This window comes from Pinus tabuliformis, chromosome Q, assembly GCF_031772625.1.
Source record: "Pinus tabuliformis cultivar Carrire ecotype Pingquan chromosome Q, CPIR1, whole genome shotgun sequence".
Taxonomy (NCBI): Eukaryota; Viridiplantae; Streptophyta; class Pinopsida; order Pinales; family Pinaceae; genus Pinus; species Pinus tabuliformis.
The window spans coordinates 969,715,486-969,734,657 of NC_142296.1; positions in this window are offsets into that span (position 1 = coordinate 969,715,486).

The window sequence follows — 19,172 nt, forward strand, 5'->3', positions numbered from 1 at the left end:
GAAAATTAAAGGAAAATGGAGCAATACAACATTGAATTCCAAGTATTCAATAAGCTATGAAAACTAATAACAACAAAGCATGACAAGATGGGACTGAAACCAAAATAAATCTCAGGTCAAAACAAAGTTGTTGCAATTGTATTTCTATTAATTGAAAACATGTACAAAGGATGGTTCTCACATCATCCATCCTCCTTTGGAGAGTCGAGAGTCTACATATTTATAGATAAGAGATCCCATTAGATAATCTGCCACTTGGGCTAGATAATTATCAGATTTGTTCTTATCTGTTTAATCAAACACTGAGATTTCTAAGGGATCTCTGTTATGATAGAGTTCAAATAAAAGTGGAAGTTTGTATGAACTATTACAATAATTAAGAAAACTATTGTAGCATGGCACTGCATCTGTGGAAACTTGAACATCTGGCCTTCGAATTTGCTATGTTGTTTGTTGTTGAAAGCACTGAGAATGCCTCGTTGTCTTCTGTATCTTGCTGTCTCTTCGTCTCGCTGCCCTTTTTATTTGCATTTCATGTCTTGCTTCCTTGTGTTCTCGTGCTCTGTTTAATGGAGATGCTTCTAGTAATATGCCGAGAAACACCCTCATTGTGTCATGGAGTGGAAGAGGAATGGATTCTTATCTAGGCTATTTATCTGGGCGGTTTTAACATCGTAATCGCAAAACAGGAGGAAGAGTTTTAACACTGTTTTTTTTAGTGATTTTCCAATGTTCTGGATGTGACAGTTTTCAAAATTACAATAAATAACCTTATCGGATCCATTGCAATCGGTGAGAGGAGGGACTTGGGATGGATGGGAGATATTTCAATCAGCGGGGAAAGTTGTGATATGAGATATCGACATTTATCACAATTGGGGTATGGATCTATATCACAATCTGGGTATCGGGGGTTTATCGCAATCAGTGCATCAGAGTTATTGCAATCGGTGAGGGGAGAGGTTTGTGATATCACATCAATGGACGAAGGAGAGGCTTGCGATATCGCATCAGTGGGCAGGCTTGCAATAATGCGATATCGATGGGAATGTGATATCGCAATCAGTGGTAGAGGGATAAATGGCGGGGAGGAATTCTTATCGCAATCAACAATGGTGGGGGAAAAGGCCTTAGTTATGCGGTGATTATGTGGGTTGTGATTACGATTGCACAATCGCAACATGGACGGGAACAAGGGGCCGATTATGGTATAGAGACATGTGGCTGCAGGCCTGGTTTATGTAACGGAGTGACGGGTTATATATGTAATACTATATATATATATATATAATGGTTTGTGGCAATGGGTTTGTATTACAATCACAATCGAGAAGGGGAATGGGCAGAGATGTTATGTAAGGGAAAACGGGAAAGGCCGATTGCAATAAAGACTGTGGGTCCCAGCCTTCTTAAAAGAGGTTGCGACATGTTTATATATAATGTGATATATATAAAAAGGGTTTGCAGCTAGAGTTATGTGATACAATGGGTTTTGCGGTTAGAGAGTTTAAATGTAATATAAGAATGGAATGCAGCTAGAGTTTGGTTTGGTAACAAATGAAGGGAAATATGGAATATTAATAATGGAGGGAAATGTGGAGAATTACTAGAGCTATGAATGGAAATGGCTAGAGTTAGAATGGGTTAGGGTTAGAGTTCAGTTATGGGTAATGAATGGAAAAGGCTAGAGTATAAAATCAAAGGATGAAATGGGATGGGTTTTAGAGAATATGGGAATTTCTCCAAAACAATAGAATAAGCATGTCCTTCCTTATTTACTCTCCAAATGTGAAACACAACAACCTCTTTCAGAGAAAAAAAAAAACAGATAGATGAAAAGATCAATGATGGAAAACCCGAACTAATAAAATTTAAAATTTATTTTTAGTGGTTATCATGGATAACATTGGCTCCAATGGGGATGTTGCGCCCCTGTGTTGCAGCAAAGAACCAACAGACCAATTTCCTGACCGTTAGGATGATCCCATTCTGAAGACTACATCCAAACCCACTTCACCAAACTGAAAAGAAAACTGCAAACCAACTGAAAACTAACAACTGCAAAATATAACCTAAAGCTGAAGGAAATACTTGCCCAACAAGCTTATTTATGTACCTAATCTAATATTTGAAAATCCACTTGCTTAATTCAAGCAGTATGAAACCTATAGTACAACTAGTCAAAGAGTAGATTCAACGCTAGGGTTCCTTCACTCTATTCAAGTGGACCATCCATTGGCAACTTAAAATAAAAATTGCATCCATCACTTGAGCTCATAAATTAAATACAATTCACCTTTACTGATGATTGTAATAGACTTACCAAAGGATCTTGATAATCATGAAAAATAACCTTTTCTTGATGAATAATACCATGAGCACTGAATCCATCCATAACTGATAGCCTTTGTTGTCCTATGTCTTCAATTTCAAGAGCATCATCAAATAAAAAGGCAACAATTGATTTTTCCCCCTTCCATGTAATTCAAATAAAACATCCATGCATCCTTGAACATCTTCAAACATGACATCCATATTGTGTGTATCAAAACTACTCTTTTGCTTAGAGAACGAATTAGATATAACCTTTTGTAGTTTTTCTTGAGGAATGTCATCTCGAGTCTGAACACTAACAACTTCTATACAAACAAATTTATACATATCATCCATGTAGTTTTTATGATCCTCAAATAGAATAGGTAAAACATGTATATTCAACTCTTCATGTAGCACAGGTCTACCTAAAAGTGAATTGTCATGAACTTCAACTAAAACAAGATCATTATGATCTTCAATGGAAAAAATTTCTTGTCTAGGTAGACAACTTTCTTCACATGCTACCTCATTGCTCAGAATTTTCATGCATGTATTTTCAACAACCTGATCTTGAGGAGTTTCTTCTTGACATAAAATCTCAGAAAAGGAATCATACCTTTGACTGTATATAGGTTGCAAATCTTCATGGATTTCATGAACTATGACTTGAGTATTAAATTGTTGATCCATTTCATCTTTGACTAAAGAAGAGACATCTGCTTGTTGGAAAACTTCTTGATCATCATGACAACTAGCTTGAGAAGACAATTCATAAAGTGTCTATAACATCTCTTCATCATCCATACATTCTACATCCTCATCAATACTATTGAGATATTGAATGAAACCTTTCCAAACATTACAACGGTCTTGAAACAATGATGATGAAAGATGAGACTCCCCATAATGTTCAAAAAATATTCTATGGAAATCTTTAAGTAAACACAAGCTTCCCGATGGCAACCCTTCATACGATATTCTAACTTTATCTTCAAGGGTAGCCATAAACATCTTCATGAGACAATCCTCAGGAAACTCAATGCTTAGTCTACATACATGTTTATGGAATTTAACCAAATGTAAACTAACATCATCTTCATTTTCATCTTTGAACATGGGAAGATGAGTTGACCGATCAACACAAGGCATAGGATTTGGAAAACCATGGATGTGGGACCGATCCATAGGAGCATACCTGACATTCCTTCTTGTAGTAGAAATAATCTTGTAATTTCTTCAAGCTACTGATCTGTAAGTAGTAGAGTCACCATGAAGCCTCAATATTCAATATCCTTTAAGAGTGGAGTCTTCAGGGTAATATTGCAACCTTCAGAAACTTCTGATTTCTTGTTACCCTCAGGAATCAGAAAGAAGAGACTCAAAGAGAATCCAAGAAAAGGAGCTTTTCGGGTCCCGGCAGATGCACCAAAATTTTATCAACTAGAGGGAGTTGGGCTATGTCAACCCTTCAACCTTGGAGTAACTATTTCAAACCAACTTTTGATTGGAAGTTAGCCCTTCCAATCTAAGAAGGTTCTCTCAGTATTTTTTAGAATGCAGATGGCTAACTCTAGTTTTCTGTTTTTATATTTCGGGTGGAAGAGTGTTAGAGTATCCACCATTGGGCATGGAATCAGTTAAAGGAAAACAAAAACAACAAAACACACTGTTTATGGAAGTTGAGGAAATCTTTGGTTCCCTAAGGTGGATAAATGCATCATAATAATGACAACAAATTGAAGGAGTTTGGAGTTGTTTAACAAAATTCCAAGAAATCAAGATACTATGCAAAACTAATAATAAGGCATTCACAGTAATCACAACAAATTAAAGGAAAATGGAGCAATACAACATTGAATTCCAAGTATTTAATATGTTGTGAAAACTAATAACAACAAAGCATGACAATATGGGACTGAAACCAAAATGAATCTCGGGTCAAAACAAAGTTGTTGCAACTGTATTTCTATTAATTGAAAACATGTACAAAGGATGGTTCTCACATCATCCATACTCCTTTGGAGAGTTGAGAGTATACATATTTATAGAGAAGATATCCCATTACATAATCTGCCACTTAGGCTAGATAACTATCAGATCTGTTCCCATCTGTTTAATAAAACACTAATCTTTCTAAGGGATTTCTGTTATGATAGAATTCGAATACAAAATGGAAGTCTGTATGAACTGTTACAATAATTAAGAAAAATTTTGTAGCGTGGCACTGCATCTGTGGAAACTTGAACATATTATCTTCGAAATTGCTATGTTTTTTTTGTTGAAAGTGCTGAGAATGCCTCGTTGTCTTCTGTATCTTGATGTCTCTTCATCTTGCTGACATTTTTCTTTGCGTTCTGTGCCTTGCTGCCATGTGTTCTTGTGCTCTGTTTAATGGCCATGCTGCTGGAAATACACCGAGAAACACCCTCACCGTGTCACGAATTGGAAGAGGAATGGATTCTTATCTAGGCTATTGATCTCGGAAATTTTAACATTGTAATCACAAAACAAGAGGAAGAGCATTAACATTGTTTTTAGTGATTTTCCAATGTTCCGAACATGACAGTTTTCAAAATTACAACACATAACCTTATCAGATCCATCGCAATCAGCGAGAGGAGGGACTTGGGAGGGACTGGTGATATTGCGATCAGCAGGGAAAGTTGCGATATGCGATATCGGCCTTTATCGTAATCGAGGGATGGAGCTATGTCACAATTGGGGTATCAGGGGTTTATCGCAATCAGGGCATCAGAGTTATCGCAATCTGCGAGGGGAGAGGTTTGCGATATCACATCGATAGACAAAGGAGAGGTTTGTGATATCACATCAGCGGGCGGGTCTGCGATAATGTGATATCCACGGGAATGCGATATCGCAATCGGTGGTAGAGGCATTTTTGACGGGGAGGAATTATTATCGCAATCGACAATGGTGGGGGGAAAAGGCCTTAGTTATGTAGTGATTATGAGGGTTGTGATTGTGATTCTATAATCTCAACAGGGAAGGGAACAGGGGCTGATTATGGTATAGAAACATGTGGTTGCGGGCCTGGTTTATGTAACGGAGTGACGAGTTATATATATAATACTATGTATCTATATGTATATATATATATATCTCTCTCTCTCTCTCTCTCTCTCTATATATATATATATATATATATATATATATATATATAATGGTTTGTGGCAATGGGTTTGTATTACAATCACAATTGGGAAGGGGAATGGGCGGAGGTTTTATTTAAAGGAAAACAGGAAAGGTCGATTGTGATAAAGACAATGGGTCCCAGCTGTTATCACCTAGATTGACCTCAGGCTGAAGGTAGGCAATGCCAGGGTAACCACAAACCAAGCTTAGCCAAGTAGCTAGCCCTACTAGACTGGGAGAGGGCTCTCTCCTTATGGATCTCAGTCAAGGTGACTCAATCAGGTAAAGGATTCTAGGCTAGCTATAGTAGCTCAAGAATTTTTGATTGGATTTTGTAGAGGTTTTGCTGGATCAGGAGTAGTTGGGAAGTTTAGGTCTGGGAAATTAGGTCAGAAATGCAGGGTGTTCTATGGGGCAAGGTAGACATAGTCTTTAGCACTTTAGGGATTGATGAGGTGATATTTTTAAGACTGGTGAGAAGCTAAGAAGGGCATGTGACAATCATGGATCCTTCTTAAACATTAGAAAACATATAAATGTGAATATTTACCCAAACTAGAGAAGTGTTGTGATGGACTCTACCTATCAACTTGAAAACATTCACTAAGAAGCAATGGAATGATTGATGAAACATAAAAAACATTCTAACATATGATCACAAAATAAGAAACTATACTAAAAATCCATACCACATGGATCGCATAAAAATAGCTGCAGTTCTTATTAGTCTCCTGCCAAACTACTTACAAAGATGTACAATCAAGGTCTGAGCATCCAACTGAGTCCAACCATTTACCATGAGGAAGAAGAAGAATATATAGACATTGTTTCAACCTCCTCCCATCCTCAAGGGTCGAATCCCCAGGATGAGGAGCTAATCTAACCAACACTGAACAAGAAAACATGAATATAGGCATCTCAACAACTTGCCTCTAAAAGTGAAAAACTGATTCATTTGAGCTCAAACTAACTCCTAAAGCAATGAATCTACCCTCTATTACTATTTATCCATCATATTTACAAGCCATGAAATCATTTACATAGGTAAATTATCCACCATGAGAGAGAATCCATGAAAAACAGTCAAAAATTCAGAAAATGATCATCCTGAGCAAAATTGCCCAACGCGTAGTGCCATTTTCAGGTCCCTTTTAGAGACCTTCCTAGCATCCAAATTGAGCCCATGATAGCTCATTGGAAATTTATTCAAGTATAATTTCTAGAACACCTAGAATTTCTGAATTTGGAGCTCATTTGACCACTAAAAACTTGATTCTCCCAAGACTTCTTATGTGTGTCCAAAAAATGGCAAAAAGGTCATTTTTAGGGTGTTTTTTGACATTTTGGTGAACCAGTTCTTTCCCAAAAACTTTGAAACTTGCTAGGGTGCATGTCCTCACTGCTATGAATCCAAAAATGCAAGCCATTTCCTCGTTGGGTTCCCCTAGGAAAAGAGCAGTGCCGCTTCTAGGCAGTTTTCGTGTGTGTGCAATTTTCAAAATTTGCAAATGACAAAAATTGCTCAAAACCTGTCCAAAATTGGTGAGCAGCACCACCATCAAGCATATTTATGAGCCAAGGAAGCTTCAACAAGAAACATAATTCTATCCTCCTCTTTCATGCCTTTCAAGGCCGCCTTAGCCTATTTTTCATTTTCTTGACACTCATATTGCAAATCTTATTTTGGGTCCTGCAATGATAGGCCATGTGTCTTATCATCTGATTGTCTCTATTGGCCTTCTGTAGCAACATCTCAAGGTGAAATTTGACTCTTTCAAGCCAAGTCTCCCTATCATCTTCAATCTCCTACTTAATAGGAGTCAAAGTGATTTGTGCCTCTTTGCCACTTTGTTGTTTCAACTTGAGCATTTTTAGCTCCATGAGGACTTATTTGTCACTCAATTGTTTGCTTTCTTGTTCCAAGTATGAAATGACATATTTGGCCCTCTGTAAATTGTCTGGCAAAGCTTTCACTTGAGATTCCCTTTCTGGTATGATGATGTCTTTGATGGTTTCTTCGTCCTGAGCCTCTAAGTCAATGATTTCAAACCCATGACAAGTATAACGCTTCTCCGGCTCATCATGCTCAGTCAAGTCAAAATCCCTTTCCTCCTCATCATCAAGACTCTTCTCTTGCATCTTTCCTTCCCTTTGTGCGGCTTTTACACCTGTACCTGCTGTGTCGATGAAGAAGGCAAAGCCCCTTCCACATCTTATGGAGCTAGCATTTTCCTGTGAGCTGATGAAGAAGGCAAGGCCCCTTCCACATCCCATGGAGAAAACACTTGCCTATCTACTGCAAATAATCGCCTAGTGCCTCTCCGATATGTCATGTAAATGGGCACCTCAGTAGTTCTTGTCTCCTTGGCCTCCTCATCTGTTTTCATTGGGCTAGAAGGTCCTCCTGCTTCTTGAGGCACTGGTGGAGGAATTTGAGGACCGCTGAATATGTCATGAGCAATAAATGTCTCCCAAGAGATGTTGAGGAGACTGAGATGATGAAGAACAATGATCTTGATTAGGGAATAATGATAAATACTGCTCATCTGCTAAGGGAATGGCTTCTTCTACACAAAATGAGCCATCTTCTCAATGTTCCTGAGCAAGAAATAAGGGAGGTTCAACATCCTCACCCTGGTAAAATGCATGAGAAGCCTGATGTGATATGTGTATAGCCTGGAGAATCTACCCTCACAAGTGAAATATTTCATGATGATTTTCATCATGGGGACATACTTCTTTTCTAGAAATCTGAAAGGGAACAGTCTCTTCACCTCATTTCTGTACTGGGGTTTGATATAAGGCTCATAATAGTTTTCATCTAGGTCCTGGGCCTTGTACCACTTCTCACCAACATTAGGAATCCTGGTTGCATCTGAAATGATGGAAGGTGAGACTGTGAATGTCACCCCAACAAGAGTGACTTTGTTGTTCTGAAGATGAGCTACAAAGAGTCTGGTGAGCTCCGGGTGGTATTGGACTCGCTATATTTGTTCACAAAACTCATAGCAGCCAAGATATCTGAAACATGAAACAACCAACTCAGAAGCCTGCAATTCCCTAAGGTTTGATGGCTCTTCTTTGATAAGCCTACCTCCCTTATGAGGTTTTCTCTGCTGTCTATCTCTCTCTATTGAGGTATCACTGTATGTATTTTCCTCCTCATAGTCCCGGTCTTCTTTGTACATGTTTGCAAGGTCTAGGGTTGTACACTCCTAGAAAAGGGATAAGGGGAATGAATAAGAGTGTTTTAGGAGTGAAGGGATGTGTTAGGGTAGACTAGAAAATGAAGGGTAAGATGTGAATTATGAGAGTGAGGGAGAGGGGTTTTAGGATGAGAGAATATAATGAGGGGATATGTATGGAGGGGATATGTAGTGATGTAGGGAAGAGATTTAAGTTTTAATGATAGGTGATGGGGACAAACAAAGGGGTTTAGGGTTTTTAGGATAATATGGAGTGAAACTAGGGTTTGATTTTTATCATGGTAAATTACTTTAAGCCTTGCATTTGCAAATGTAATGACGAAGTAAAGGGAGTATACTTACTTGTTAGAGGGATGAAAGGGTCAATTGAGAGATGAGAGGAAGTTTGCTTGAGAAATGGGAGGGTTTTTGGCCATTCTGATCAACGCGTAGCGCCACCCCACAGACGCGAAATGCCACCCTCAATGCGCAGTGCCAGTGTAAAAATACACTGGGGAAATTTTCCAGGTGAGCAGCGCCGACCTCTACGCGCAGCTCTAGGTCCTCAACGCGCAGCGCCGACTTGCCTTGCCCAGAAGCGCAACGCCACTTTGCCAACGTGCAACGACAAGCTTCCAATGCCCAAAAATCCCTCAAGCTTGCCTCTTCTTCTCACTTTTTGATTTCTTGTTTGCTAAATGAGAATAATGATCTTTGAAAATGAAATGTGAGGGCTTAAATAGGAGAAGATTTTGATTTTTCACTTGAAAAACCCACTTTTCTAATGTTTCTTGTTCTTTTTCAAAACTCTGTTTTAATGCCTTTTCTTCTTGTATCTTTGCAAGTGGATAAATGCTCAATTTGACTTGAATTTTGCAATATTTGTTTGTCTTACAATGAGGAGAAGTGCTCTAGTGCAACTCAAATCCATTATTACATATAGGAACTTAAAATTACATATGAAATACAAATAAAATTGAAATACTCTGTTTTCACCTCAAAACATGTTTTTGAGGTAAAAATCGCATTAGGTTAAAACAAATAATAACTCAGTAGCTTATGACTTACAGGTCATCATGCTTGTTTTATTAGTCATCCTTTGTTGGGTTGTGTTATATTCTTTCCACGATTAGCCCACGTAGTTAACCAGGGGGTTAGAGGGGGGCCATAGCCCCCCCTTCGTTGCGCCGATTGTGTAGCGGGGGGGGGGGGGGGGGGCTCACAAGGGGTTTGAGGTGTACCCGTAACCCCACTTTATGGGGTCCGGGGCAGTGCCTCGGAAAATTTTGGTTTTGGAACATATGTTAGGTTGGGCGGACCCACTTATGGTTTTGTGCATGATTTTCGCACATGTTTTTTGGATGCGATGGTTTTCGGTCCATGGTTTTGGACACGATGGTTTTCGGTCCATGGTTTTGGACGCGATGGTTTTCGGTCCATGGTATTGGATGCTTCGGCATGTATAAATATGTATTATAACATTGAAAGGAACATAATGAAAAATCAAGCTGGTAGTCCTGATTATGGGATCCAGGGGAAAATCTCTGTGTATATGTGTTATGCTCTCACATTATCTATTTTCTGTGTTTTAGAATTCGTATGTAGGTAATTTCTGTACGGAATTAAAACCTACATTTGGTATCAGAGCTGTTTTGGCTTCAAGGGGATGCCTTTGTTGCTCTGGGGTTTCACTCGGGCCTGTGGTAGACCCTGTTCAGTGGGAGATATGCGAGATCAATTCTGGTGGTGAAAGAAGATGGCAAGCAGTGGAAAGATAGAGATCAAGAAATTTAATGGTCAGAGTTTTGAGTTGTGGAAACTCAAGATGGAGGTTCTGTTGGTGGATAAAGATCAGTGGATCACGGTAGATCCACGTACTAAACCAACGGGAGTGTTCGATGAAGAATGGAAGAAGTTGATCAGAAGGCAAAGAGCACAATACAATAGTGTGTCTTAGATTCAGTATTGCTAAATGTATCAGGGGAAGCCATGAAAAAGGCTTTGTGGGACAAGTTAGGGACTTTGTACCAATCTACGTCTCTGGTGAATAAACTGTTCCTGTGGAAAAAGTTGTATAACCTGAGGATGAAAGATGGAGACTCGGTGACAGAGCATCTAAATGCATTTAATATTGTGGTAAGTGAGTTAGCATCTATTGATATTAAAATTTCAGATGAAGATAATTGTATCAGTTTTTTGTGTTCTCTACCAGACTCGTGGGATAGTCTGGTTATTGCAATAGGTAGCAATGCAATTGCCTTGCAGTTTGATGAAATAGTCTCAACCTTGTTGACAGAGGAGATGAGACGGAAAAATATGGAGAGCTAGAATGGTGATGCCTTGTTTGTACGAGGACGGTCCCATAACAGAAACAAAAATAAGTCATCGAGTGGGAGATCTAAATCTAGAGGGAGATTTAAATCTCCAGGAAAACCTATAAAGGTGGTGTGCTGGAAATGCGGAAAGGAAGGGCAATACAAAAGGAACTGTAAATCTAAAGCTCCTGATAAAGGAAAGGGATCTGATGATGCTCCTTTCGCAGAGGTGAAAACCACCTCAGATGAAGGTGGGGATGTGTACTTGACTTCTTCAAGTACACATGTAGATCATGAGGCATGGTTGATTGACTCAGGTGCATCCTTTCACTTCACTCCCCATAGAGAGTGGTTCTGCGCGTATGAGAAATACGATGGTGGTGATGTCTTCTTAGGGGATGATAGGAAGGCTAGAATCATTGGTCGCGGAAAAGTAAAGTTGAAGTTGCAAGGTGGAAGGGTTAGAACACTTTCGGGTGTTCTGCATATTCTTGCATTGGCTAGAAATCTGATTTTTGTCAGCAAGCTGGATGATGTAGGTGTAAAAAGAGTGTTCGAGAAGGATACCTGCAAAATGATTTGGGGAGCACTGGTATTGATGTGGGGAGTTCGGATTGGAACTCTGTACAAGCTGCAAGGTAGCATTGTTATTGATGGGTGCAACAGTTATGTGGTTCCTGAAAGTGGAGTAGAAGATCTAGTGGTCTCTGGAGAGAAGACCATGTTGTGGCATCAAAGGCTTGGACATATTGGAGAGAAGGGCCTTCGAATACTTCATGGTAAAGGTATGGTAGAAGGTATGAGTAATATCTCTCTGGATTTTTATTTATGTGAAAATTGTGTATATGGGAAGAAGAATCAGGTGAGTTTCCCCTCTGGTAGTAAGAGGGCGAAACAGATATTAGAACTTGTGCACAGTGATGTGTTTGGACCTGTGAAGTTCCATCAGTGGGTAAGTCTGTGTACTATGTATCATTTATAGATGAGTTTTGAAGGAATACATGGATATATTTCCTTAAGAATAAATCTGAAGCCTTTGACATGTTTAAAGAATTTAAGGATCTCGTGGAAAATCAGACAAAGATGAAGATAAAGGTGATGAGGATAGATAATGGTGGAGAGTTTTGTAGTAAGGAATTTGAAGAATTCAGTAAGAAGTGTGGTATAACATGGCAAAAGACTACTCCATATACACCTCAGCAAAATGGAGTTGCAGAAAGAATGAACAAGACGTTGATGGAAAGGGCAAGAAACATGCTCAGTGGTGCTGGGTTAGGACAAGAATTTTGGGCAAAGGCAATGGATACTGCATGTTACCTGGTCAACAGGTCACCTTCATAAGAGTTGGAGGATAAGACTCCACAAGAGGTATGGACTGGTAAGAAAACCTCTCTTTCACATCTGAGGGTATTTGGATGTGATGCATATGTACATGATCCAAAGGAGAAATGAACCAAGTTGGATAGTAAATCTAAAAAGTGCATCTTTATTGGGTATAAGGATGGTTTAAAGGGTTATAAGCTTTGGAACCCAGTAACAAGGAAGGTTGTGTGTAGCCGAGATGTGGTGTTCAGAGAGGTGAAAGATGTTATTAAACATGAAGTCCAATCAAAGGAACTTGAGAAGATAGAGTTTGAGCTAAATGAGGAAGAAACAGACTCTACAGCAGAGGAGGAATCAGAAGATGAAGAGCCAAAAACTCTGGATGTAAGAAAATCAGTTCGAGAAAGAAGGCAACCAGAAAGGTATAATCCATTTGCTTTCTGTTCAAATTTTTCTTTATCTATTACTGATGATGATCCCAGAACTGTGAAGGAAGCAGTAGATTCAGAGGATGGAAAACTCTGGAAAGAGGCCATGGTTGATGAAATGGCATCTTTGCACAAAAATGAGGCTTGGGATCTAGTGGAGTTTCCGTCTAGAAGGAAACCCATTGGCAGAAAATGGGTGTTCAAGAAGAAGACAAATGCAGAAGGAAAGGTGGAGAAATACAAAGCTCGGTTGGTAGCAAAAGGTTATTCCCAGGTGTCGAGAATTGATTTTGGTGATATTTTTTCTCCTGTTGCCAAGGTAACTTCTATTAGGTTACTTTTATCTGTTCCTTCTACTTTTGATTTTGAGGTAGAATAGATGGATGTGAAGACATCATTTCTTCACGGGGATCTGGAAGAGGAGATCTACATGAAGCAACTTGAAGGATTTGCAGTGGAGGGTAAGAAAGAACTAGTATGCAAGTTAAATAAGTCTCTGTATGGATTAAAACAACCACCAAGGATGTGGTATCAGAAATTTGATACATTTATACGGGGACTTGGCTTCACCAGAAGCAAAGCAGATCACTATGTGTATTTTATATTAATTGGTCGTGTTATTTATCTGGTCTTGTATGTGGATGATATGTTGCTGGTTGGAAATGACAAAGAAATTATCCAGGATTTGAAGACCCATTTGTCCTTCAAATTTTACATGAAAGATCTTGGTGCTGCAAACTATATTTTGGGCATGGAAATTAAAAGAGAACGGACAAAGAGGAAGCTCTGGTTAAAACAGAGGAAGTATGTTGAGACAATATTGCAGAGGTTCATATGCAGGATAGTAAACTGGTGAAGGTTCCTATTCCTGTAGGTGTGAGGTTATCTACTAAACAATGTCCCAAGACACAAGAAGAGGAAGAGGACATGTCTCGTGTTCCATATGCAAGTGCAGTCAGTAGCTTGATGTATGCGATGGTCTGTACTAGACCAGACATTGCACATGCAGTGGGAGTATTGAGCAGGTTTATGTCAAAACCAGGGAAGGAGCACTGGACAACAGTGAAGCGGGTTTTCAGGTATTTGCGTGGCACTAGCGATTATGGTTTGTGCTACCAAGGAAGACCAGGATTATACAGAGTGTTGGATATTCATGGCTTTGTTGATGCAGACTGGGTTGGAGATGTGGACCAAAGAAGATCTACAAGTGGGCATGTATTTAACCTATTTGGAGGTGCAGTCAGTTGGATGAGTAAGAAACAATATGTAGTGGCACTATCAACTACAGAGGCAGAATACATGGCAGCCACTCATGCAAGCAAGGAAGCAATTTTGTTGTAGAGATTGTGTTCAAATATGGGGTTAGTATAGGGAGCTATAAGGATAGACTGTGATAGCCAAAGTGCAATTTTCTTGGCAAAGAACCCTGCATATCATTCAAAGACAAAACACATTGATGTTCAGTATCAATTTGTGAGGGATATGATAGAAGACAAAAATGTGTTGCTCATAAAGGTGGACACTTTGAAGAATACTGCAGATGCATTGACAAAATATGTGAGCTCTGAAAATTTCTCTTGGTGTAGAGAGACAATGGGCATTTCAGGGCTGGAAAAATGACTAAGCTCTCTTGTGGCCCCGTGTGGAAAGAAAACAACAAGTGGGAGAATGTTGGGTTATCTTATATTCATTCCACGACTAGCCCACGTAGTTAACTGGGGGGTTAGAGGGGGGCCAGAGCCCCCCCTTCGTTGTGTCGATTGTGGGGGGGGGGGGGGGGGGGTCACAGGGGGTTTGAGGTGTACCCGTAACCCCACTTTATGGGGTCCGGGGCAGCGCCCCAGAAAATTTTGGTTTTGGAACCTATGTTAGGTTGGGCGGACCCACTTATGGTTTTGTGCATGATTTTCGCACATGTTTTTTGGACGCGATGGTTTTCGGTCCATGGTTTTGGACGCAATGGTTTTCGGTCCATGGTATTGGATTCTTCGGCATGTATAAATATGTATTATAACATTGATAGGAACATAATGAAAAATCAAGCTGGTAGTCTCGATTTTGGGATCCCAGGGAAAATATCTGCGTATATGTGTTTTATGTGTTATGCTCTCGTATTGTCTATTTTCTGTGTTTTAGAATTCATATGTAGGTAGTTTCTATACAGGGTTAAAACCTACATCCTCATGCCCTTGCTGACCTTTATTTACCTTTCAACATCAAACTTTTGACCTTGGTGAAACCCTAAGACCTAATGAAATCATGCCCTATGACCTAATGAAATGATGACTACATATTGATCATAAAACCATAACTGAAGACAACCTGAAGAAGGATCAACAAGTATACTCTATGAGGGAAAAATTTATATTTTCTGAAGAGAGGACAATCATCAGTGGATTGGTATGTCATGACCTAATGGAATGATGCAAAATTTTCAGTATGGAACTCCTAAAATGAAAATGCAAAGAGCGAATTTTGATCCCTGATGGAAGTATGCAAATACTGACACTAACACCAACCTTCTTAAAAAAGGGTACAACATGTTTATATATAATGCGATATATATAAAAAAGGGTTTGCGGCTAGAGTTATGCGATATAATGGGTTTTGCAACTAGAGTTTAAATGTAATGTAAGAATGGAATGCATCTAGAGTTTGGTTTTGTAACAAATGAAGGGAAATATGGAATATTAATAATGGAGGGAAATGTGGAGAACGAATAGGGTTATGAATGGAAATGGCTAGAGTTAGAAATGGTTAGGGTTAGAGTTGGGTTATGCGTAATGAATGGAAAAGGCTAGAGTTATAAAATCAAAGGATGAAATGAGATGGGTTTTAGAGAATATGGGAATTTATCCAAAACAATAGAATAAACACGTCCTTCCTTCTTTAATCTCCAAATGGAAGCACAACAACCTCATATAGAAATGAAACAGATAGATGAAAAGATCAATGATGGAAAACCTAAAGTAATAAATCTAAAAAATTATTTTTAGTGGTTATCGTTGATAACAACAAGAATTAAGGGTAAGAAAAAGGACTTGAGCAAGATCAATTGTTTCAACTACAATGAGTTTGGTCATTATTCGATGAAGTGTTTCAGGAAGAAGTAGGGAGATAATGAGAAGAAGAAGAGGACACATGTTGCTTGTGTCACCACTTCTACCGAGATAGATGACCTCTCAAGGAGATTAGAGAGTGGGGATTTTGCATTGATCTCTCATTTCTATTAGGGTACCATTGACAAGGTTGCATGGTACATGGACAATGGTGTATTTGAGACCCTAGCTAAGTGGGACTCAAAGTTGGACATGGTGTTGGGCGACAAGAGTCAAAATGAGATTAGAGGATCAATTGTTGTGTCATTCAAGATGGATTCATGTTAGATGATGTGAGTTTATGATATACTATTTATACTAGATCTTATATGTAATTTATTTTCTATCTTAGTGATTGAATAGAAGGGGTTTGAGGTGTTTTTCCAGGTGGAAAGGCGAGACTCATGCCTAGAGGCTCTAGATCTGTAGGTGTTGTGATTGGAGTTAGAGAGCATGGTTTATTTAGTTTGATCGGAAAACATATAGATCACGAGAATAAGAATGAATAAAAGGTCTAGGTTCCAAAGGTTTAGAGGGAGACAAGTTATGACAAAGGTTCACAGGTTTAGAGGGAGAATGCGTAGTCTAAGAAGAGTGCATGGTCAGCAGGGAGTATGGGTGATTCTTCAACTGGCAAGAAGGAATTGTGGAATGGCCTGAAAGCATTTCAGGAGAAGAAGAAGTAAGAGGGTTCCAGTGGCAGGGCCACTTCCAAGAAGGGTGTAGTCCATTCTTCAAGTTTTGCTAGAGTTATGGACGTCAAGAGTTGGGCTAGTGTTGCTAGCATTGACAATGATGACAAGTTACTTCATAGTCTTGGAAGTAACTCCCTTGCTAAGAGGGAGTGTTGAGATTGCTAGCTTGGGAGGTAATCCAATCCCTAGGGTTCAGGGTTTTGGAGGAATGGGCTCCACAAAAGTGGTTTGTAGGATTAGAACTCAAGGTGTGGGATTTGAACCCAAGCTTGTGGATGTGAAACCACTAGGAGTTTTGAACATGGATCCCTTGGAGATTGTAGAGGACCCTAAAAGGAGCTAGGGGCCACAAAGAACACCAATATAGGATCTCTACAAAGAGAGATAATAATTTTTATGTGTTTTTCAAGTGGGCTTGTGGCACAAGGATAAGTCGGTTATCTTAGAAGAGTTCCCTCAATCAATTCGTTGAGGTCCAAGGAGAAACATATAAATAGAAGTGATGTTGGAGCTCATTTGACCACATCCAAGTGCAACAAAACATAATACAAACACATGTGAACTTGGCCGAAGATCAAGAGGACTTCAATGAAGGGAAGAAGGAACTCATTTGTGACTTCTTGAGATTGTTTGAAGGCCGAGAGGATCAGCAGTGCAATCTGAGTATGAGGAGTACATTTCTGGTCTATTTGGTGCATGTTTTATTGGCATCTTTCTCTATTTTAGAGGCCGATCTTTGTGGGACTGTAGAAGGGTCAAGCCTTGTACCTGAGCTTGGAAGGGGGCCATAAGGCCTAAACAAGGGTTGGAATCACTCCTAGAAGGAAGCGAGTAGGAGAAGACTTAAGTTTGAGGAAGGTCATAACTTTTTGAGGACTTTTGGAGTAGAAAGGAAGGGAAAAACATGTTTGATTTGATGCCCTGACTAGACTGTGATGCTAAAACAATATGCATAGGTGCCAAGATATGTGTTAATGTGTTTGAGTTGTTGTTGTTGCAAGTGGATAGTTGTCCAGGTTGGATAGATTTTTATTGGGCATGTTAAGGTTGTTGGAGGGAAACAAGTAGGTGCTCAAAGTAGCCCTAGATCAATTGCTAAGAAGAACATTGACAACTGTAAGGAGAGTGAAGGTTGGAGGCTCTACTGTTGACACCTTGAAGGACAAAGGAAAAATAAGAGATTTAGCCCAAGTTCATTGATGGAGAAGGACATCTTGCAGTGATAGGTGGCAACCCTATGACATAAATTTTGTCTTCATTGGAGCAACACAAGAAGGCATTAGAGGAAGGAGTCCCAAAGGATCATAGGAGTAGTAGTGGGTAGATGATAGTTGTTCACAAACAGAGTTGTGAACAACTCAATAAGAGTCTCTATGTGTCAATGCGTTGAAGGACTAACGATCAACCAGAGAGAAGTTGGATAAGCTAAGTTCAATAACCTACATGAGCAATACCATTGATAGAGGCATGAGCTATAGATTGGGATCAGAAGGACCAACAATTATGTTCAGGGTACAATCAAGGAAGTTGTGAAGTCGATTATATTAGCTAAACGATCAATATTTTTTTTTTAGGGAAGTTTAGTTGTCATAGTTGTTGGAAAAAATTCCTAGTTTGTATTCTTGTATTAGTGGATGTATGAGGGCCATTATCCCTGGTACGAGATCCCTAGATAGTTGTATTGATGTTTGTTAATATAATGAAGTTGGGTTGTTGAAAATTGTAAAAAGTTGTATATTTTTCTTTGTAGGTTTTAACCCCGTACAGAAATTACCTACATACAAATTCTAAAACACATAAAATAAACAATGTGAGAGCATAACAAATAAAAGACATATACATAGAGATTTTCCCTTGGATCCCAAAACCGGGACTACCAACTTGATTTTTCATTATATTCCTTTCAATGTTACAATAAATATTTATACATGCCGAAGCATCCAATATCATGGACCAAAAACTGTCGTGTCCAAAACCATGGACCGAAAACCATTGCAAACAAAACCATCTGCGAAAATCATGCACAAAACCATAGGTGGGTTAGCCCAACCTAACATAGGGTCCAAAACCAAAATTTTCTGGGGTGTTGCCCCAGACCCCAATAGAGTGGGGTTACCTGCACCCCTCAAACCCCCTTTGACCCCCCCGCCCTCCCCCCCTACGCTACGCAATCAACGCAATGAAGGGGGGTCTCCACCCCCCTTCTAACCCCTCGGTTAACTACGTGGGCTAGTCGTGGAAAGAATATAACACAACCCAAAATTCTCCCACTTGTTGTTTTCTTTCCACAGGGGGCCACAAGAGAGCTTAGTCATTTATCCAACCCTGCAACACCCATTGTTTCTCCACACCAATAGAACTTCTTAGAGCTCACAGTGTCCACCTTTACCAGCAACACTTTTTTGTCTTCTATCATATCCCTCACAAAGTGATACTGAACATCAATGTGCTTTGTCTTTGAATGATATGCAGGGTTCTTTGCCAAGAAAATTGCACTTTGGCTGTCACAGTCTATCCTTATAGCTCCCTGTACTAACCCCATATTTGAACACAATCTCTGCAACCAAACTGCTTCCTTGCTTGCATGAGTGGCTGCCATGTATTCTGCCTCTGTAGTTGATAGTGCCACTACATATTGTTTCATACTCATCCAACTGAC